Genomic DNA, 6,456 nt, shown 5'->3' with positions numbered 1-6,456 from the left:
AAAATTTTAGTCCTTCAAACAACGTTTGCACTGTGGCCGGCCATTAAGTCCTGTGCACAGCCGGGATGCCTTTGTTTGGATTCATTGCTCTTAAAATCCCGATTAGATTAACAAGCACACATAAATGAAAGAAAATTAAATGGCTCTTTTTACACAAAAACATCATCCCGACACAATAGTGTTTTTCTCCGGACAATAACCGACCACCTTTCTAAGAACGCTCACTATATCTTCCATTCATTTTCTAAGCAAGCACAAAATCACTTTAACTATAATGCGTATCGTTTTACATGTTTTGTAAGACTAAGATCCAATGCTGAATTTTTTATGGAGGCTGAGTAGTAAAAAGTCACCAGATTTAGGGTTAATAAGCTCTTTCTTAACTCGTTTCCATATTAGAAAGATTTAATAAGCTATTTCTTAACTAGTTTCGATAGAAGAAAGGTTTAATAAGCTCTTTTTTTACTTGTTTCCATAGAAAAAAGATTCAATAAGCTATTTCTTAACTAGTTTCGATAGAAGAAAGGTTTAATAAGCTCTTTTTTTACTTGTTTCCATAGAAAAAAGATTCAATAAGCTATTTCTTAACTAGTTTCGATAGAAGAAAGGATTAATAAGCTCTTTTTAACTCGTTTCCAAAGAAGAAAGGTTTAATAAGCTCTTTCTTAACTTGTTTCCATAGAATAAAGATTTGTCAATTTGCTCATCCTGGTTACAGCACCAAAACATCTATAGGATATATGTTTAGACAGAGGAAGTATTGACATGTCAGTATGATTCCTTTGCTAAGCTTTAATTCTGTTACACGACAACATAACTATGCCATTAATGGACATGTTTATAACATTATCAGTTCCCGTTATTAAATTCCACTTTTAACAAAGTCATTCTTGACCATTAATTCCTGGAAACTCCATTCCAAATTTGAAATCTCATGTTGTTCAGTACTGAAAAAAGCTTGTTTTAGTAGTTAGTACTTTATGCGAAATAAAGCATAAAGGCAAAACTCTTTTTATAGTCAATTTATTGTTGTTGTTTTATTATAGAAAGTAAGGTGTCTGTAAACTTAAAAATATTGAATCTATTCCAGGGTCATGGCCAAGGATAAGCCTCATCTTAGATTCTGAGCTGCTGATTTTATCTCAAATAGAGATGTACATGAACTGAACTACTGAAAGTATTGGCAGTATCATCCCTGTGTAAACCACCCTGGCATACATTCATTAAATACTGTACAGTGGTTGGTTTTCGTGAGAGTTAAAGATTCACTATTGCTCGAGGATCGATCAAATCGCCATTTTTTTAAGTTTCCAAAATCTTTCCAACAGTTAAATAATGATGTCCCGAACCTCAAACCTTCCAAAACTGGTCACTAGCACACACAACAGTCTTGACATGAGCTCACAAGTTAAACTATGGTACGCAGGTTCATATTTGAAATTTCTGTTAATTTCAAGATTTGAGTCCCTCTTTTTCAAGGCAGTAATGTCAGGTGCGTACATGTTTCCTGGTTCATTGTTTTGGCTGAAAAAGGCCCTCAATTCGGTGAGTATTAACACAGTTTTCAATATGTGCCAACGATATTCTTTAAAAACGACCTTGTGCACCGAATGAAGAGCAAATTGCTTGTTTACGATGACGCTGGTTTTAGATGAAAATTATTTTATTCTTCAAAACTACGATTTAAAACCATTCTTTTTCGTGCAAACCTCATTCGATACCTTGTTTTGGTCAAAGATAGCATTGTTACTGTTTTCCGAGTGCAGGTAGCCAGTTTTGGTGATAAATCGGCAAATTTAAGAAAATGCTTACTAGTTCATTCTGTACATTTTTAGAACCTAGGTTCATCCCAAATCCGGTAAATCTATGGTACACTAAAATAACGATAAAAAGGCGTCGATATTTTTCTTAATCCATATATGTGTACTATAAAACGTCTAAGAAGGGTCATTTTGATAAAAGCTCTCTGTTGAAAGTAGGTATGTCATTACATGTTGGAGGTAATACAGTAAGTCGAGACACGATTAGGTCTTAAAGTAGTGTTTACTGAACTTGTGACGAACTTCATTTAAGACGTTATATTGTTGACAGTATCCTGAAGGTTGTCTCCCTTTGTAATTTGCCAAATTTAAACAATATGCTTAAAGACAACTGCATAATCTATAAGGCAAACTCTTTCTTATCATAAATTTCAGTTCAAAATAGCAGATAAGTGCGATGTATGCTAGCAGGGAAATGCATCATGTTCATCCCATGAATTACACATACAGCAAAAACATCATCCACACAAGTGCCATGTGTGTAAAAGATGCGGAAAGTCATTTTCGACTAAGCTTGATCTAGAGAGACGCAAAGACAATCAGAAAGCTTAACTGACACCGTGTTTAGTTTGAAATTTGCACATCTTATAATAAGATATATTCAAAGTATGCATACAGAAAAGAAAATTGTAATGAATCAATAATAATACAAATTTTGTTTGTATCCAACAAATGGATACAAATAGCAATCGTCATTAAAACTCTTAGAAATCAAAATATATATAAAACTGTTGTCAGTTTGGACACAAACTCAAATAAGTTCATACATATTTCTTCATCATGGATGTTGGTGAGGATTGGGAGAAAACTCTAAGGCCCGAACCTCGTACATCACTTAAATGCCCTTTTCGTCTTAAATGTGGACACGACTCTTTGCAGGAGACGCATGTGCTGTAAAATAAAGAGTTTTACCATGAGTGAAGGTTTACAATATATGTTATGATGCTAATTTATTTTAGTGAAATACTGAACAGCTTTTAATCAGTGAAAAGTAAAAGACACTATCCACATTAATTTAAAGAAAAATGTCCTTTTAAGCCTTAATTTTAATAAGTTTATGAAATATACCTAGTTTATGTTAACTTATGTGAAACACTTAATCAAATGACCTTGTCATCTTTAAGCGTCGGGGTTTCCGTCTATTTAAGTCAAGTTTGGTCTCTTTTTTATCTTTTCATTTTTCATTCCCTAAAAGTATAAATTAAATCAGTACACGTTCGTATTGTATTAACTAATTAACAAGTTAATTATGGTGTGAAAATAAAAAAGAGCTGAAATGACTGGTAATTAGGATAGTTATAACGTGGCATAGACCAGATTTGAGATGAACCTGGGTTCTAGAAAAGAACAGAATGAACCAGTAAGCATTTCCTTAAATGAGCCGATATATCTCGAAATCTGGCTATCTGCACTCGGAAAACAATAACAATAATATCGTTGACCAAAACAAGATATTGGATGAGGTTTGCACAAAAGAAAATGGTTCTAAATTGTAGTTTTGAAGAATAAAGTGCACTGAGTGAGTCGGTAAGCCTGGTAAGAACGTGTATTGTTTTCACGAGATATTTTAATACGGACATAATTTTCATCTAAAACAAGCGTCATCGTAAACAAGCATTTGCTCTTCATTCGGTGCACAAGTTCATTTATAAAATATATCGGTGAACCATATTGAAAACTGTGTTAATACTCACCGAATCAAGGACGATTTTCAGCCAAAACAATGAACCAGGAAACATAGACGCACCTGACATTTCTGCCCTTGTTTTTTTAAAATATTGTAACATCAAGATCAAACATTTAAGATCAATATATGCACTCAGTTCAACAAATGAAATAAATGTTGCCATTTTAAATGTGTAATCAAAACCAAATAAATATGCACATATTTTTTCCTGAACAGGTTAATAAACACTATCAATCAGCATTTACTGTATTTGTTACTTTAGCAGCATATGATGTTGCGCACCTGGAGATTTGTTGCTTTACACAGTAAGTGCAGAGTTATGGCCCTTGACTTATTAATATTTAAAGATAAATAATCTACAGAGCAACAACTTTGTGTTGCTCGATCTTCAAAAGCATGTGAGCCAGAGTCACAAAACATCACAGAGATGGAAAAAATGTATATAAAGTGTATAATCTTGTGTCACAACTATCTTGATAAGTATTCAACAGTTGGTCATTAAACTTAAGCAGTGTTAACAAGCAAGTGAAGTTGTACTTTTGGGACTTGGTTTATGACTGTGACATGCAGAGTTGTTGTCCTTGACATAATTAAAATGGATATATAGAACATTGAATTTAGTGTAACACTTATCTAGAAGGTATTTGAGTAAGCCTTCACAAATATATAAATATGCATGCAATGCACGTATGTATGTGAAGTTGTGCACAAGGGACCAAGGTCACTGTTACTATATATAGAAAACAGCATTTTTATTACTTTTTATGTTCAGTTAAAATTATTGCATGTATATAAATATTTCTATGTGAGATTAGTTGTATCAACGTTTCATGCCCCCATTCTTTCGTTGTTGGCATTTATAACTGGTAATTGTGATGCACTTTCATTGACTATGAGCGGGAAAATGGCCCTTGCTTTTGTGATAAAGGCAATGGCATCTGCATCCTATCCGAAGTTTGATGCCTGTTCATAAACTTGTTGGATTTTTTATACAACCAAACACTGTCTGTTAAATTCGTACATTTGACACTACAGTTTGCAAGTCGTTTAATTCCGGAAATCAGGAATGGCTTTAAATAAAGGTCCTATCCACAAAACATGATTCAAACAAACATGGCTTTGCATTTTATAAATTATTCCCATTTATTTAATATTGAGGTCTTTTTACCAACTTTATAGTAATTGAAAACTAAGTATCGATGTTGATATTTTCGTTACTGTGGTAATACCTTAATGAAGTATTACTTTAAGCATTTGAATATTAAGCGAAGTCTGTTTTAAATTCCATTACTTATAAAAAGAAATAATTTTATATTTTGATAAAATTAATCCAATTTTTTTTAAGATATGAAAGTGTTTTTCATGCATAGCCGGAATTAAATTTTTTTATAAGTTTAGTTTGAAATAAACATTGACAAAATCAATATCTTTATAATAACGATTTTCGTAAAAGGGCAGGTTACTCATAGGTTCATTTGCGTTCGTTAACCAATTCTTATTTTTAAAGTATCCATAATGTATTTCACTATTTGTTTTCAAGTAAAAATATATTCGGACAACTAGATTTGATATTGATAAAAATTAAGACATTTTTTGAGAACGCTCTGCATACCCCATACAATTTTTAATTCGATACTGTATAGTTTGCCGTGAGGGCTAAATTATATACTCCCTCTATATTAAAATTGTTATTACTTCCTAGTTGTTCTTTTTTTGAAAATTATTTTACAATATTGATCTTGCCTATATTTATACAGTCATTAATGCATTTTCTACAAACTTTGTATAAAAAAAACACAAAGAGAAATAAAAGGAAACCCAATGTGACTAGAACCTATTTTAAAAGACGTATTCTGATTTTCTAGTTTCGTTTTCCTATTTAAATTCTTATTCATAGTGATATACAACTTTATACAACGCATCACATTTAAGCTGCTTAGATATTTCTTACGAGACGGAATTAATATGGTAATATTTTTATTTATCTTTTTTTCTGTTTATATCATTTTTTCTCCACATATTTATGCCTTTAATTGTTATCTTTAATGGCTTGTTCTTTTCCATTCACAGGGCTTATAATTAATTATGCTTATTTATGCTCTCAACACACATATTTAGCCTTTCAATACAAATATACCACTAAAATTTGCTAAGGGCCATTTTTTCGGGTAAAAAATATGTATGTATACGTGTCTCTGTTGACAAAAAACGGTGATTCTGTCTTTGCTAAATTATCTCTACAAATTATGTTGTCAAAACCTCTGTATCAACTAAGCACGCAACAAATTCAAATTCAACAATACTGCAAGACCTCAGCTATTGAAAATAAAGGTAAACAATTTTTGATAAAGATTCATATTTATCATATTTATCATATCATATATATCATTTGTCAGCTGTTTAGGTAGTTATAACATAGAAAATAGCGGTTTATATTATATTCAGAAAATCACAATCTTTTATGTGGCAGATGTAAGAGTGTGTTCTCATTTTAATGGTAATTTAATTTTAATTTTTGGTCTCTTCTACTCCAGAATGTATATTACGTAACCAACATTTATTGCCAATGTAAAATGTCTGCAAATAGCGTCTGCATATTTCATGTTTCAATGTCATATTACACAATCACAAATAATGATTTATTGAACTAAACGTTGTTGAAACAAAGTCGTCATTCGTAACAGCTCGGCCATCTCCGACAAGATTCGAGAGAGTCAATTCCTGTTGGATACTGGCCGAGGTGTTCCGATTGCAAAGTCGTATGAATGAATGCATGTATTTGCAAAACTTTTGTAGCTGATATTACTGATAGGATACCAATTTGTGGACAGCGAAATATAGGTGAACATTACAGGTGTGCATTTTATTCACTAGCAATGAAATAGAATAGATAAAAAACTTAATTCGATAAAGTAATAGTACATGTATATACTTCCTCTATCTGAATTG

Source organism: Mya arenaria, chromosome 17, assembly GCF_026914265.1.
Source record: "Mya arenaria isolate MELC-2E11 chromosome 17, ASM2691426v1".
In the NCBI taxonomy this organism is placed as follows: Eukaryota; Metazoa; Mollusca; class Bivalvia; order Myida; family Myidae; genus Mya; species Mya arenaria.
The sequence above is the reverse complement of the archived record's forward strand: the minus strand, read 5'-3'. Positions refer to the sequence as shown.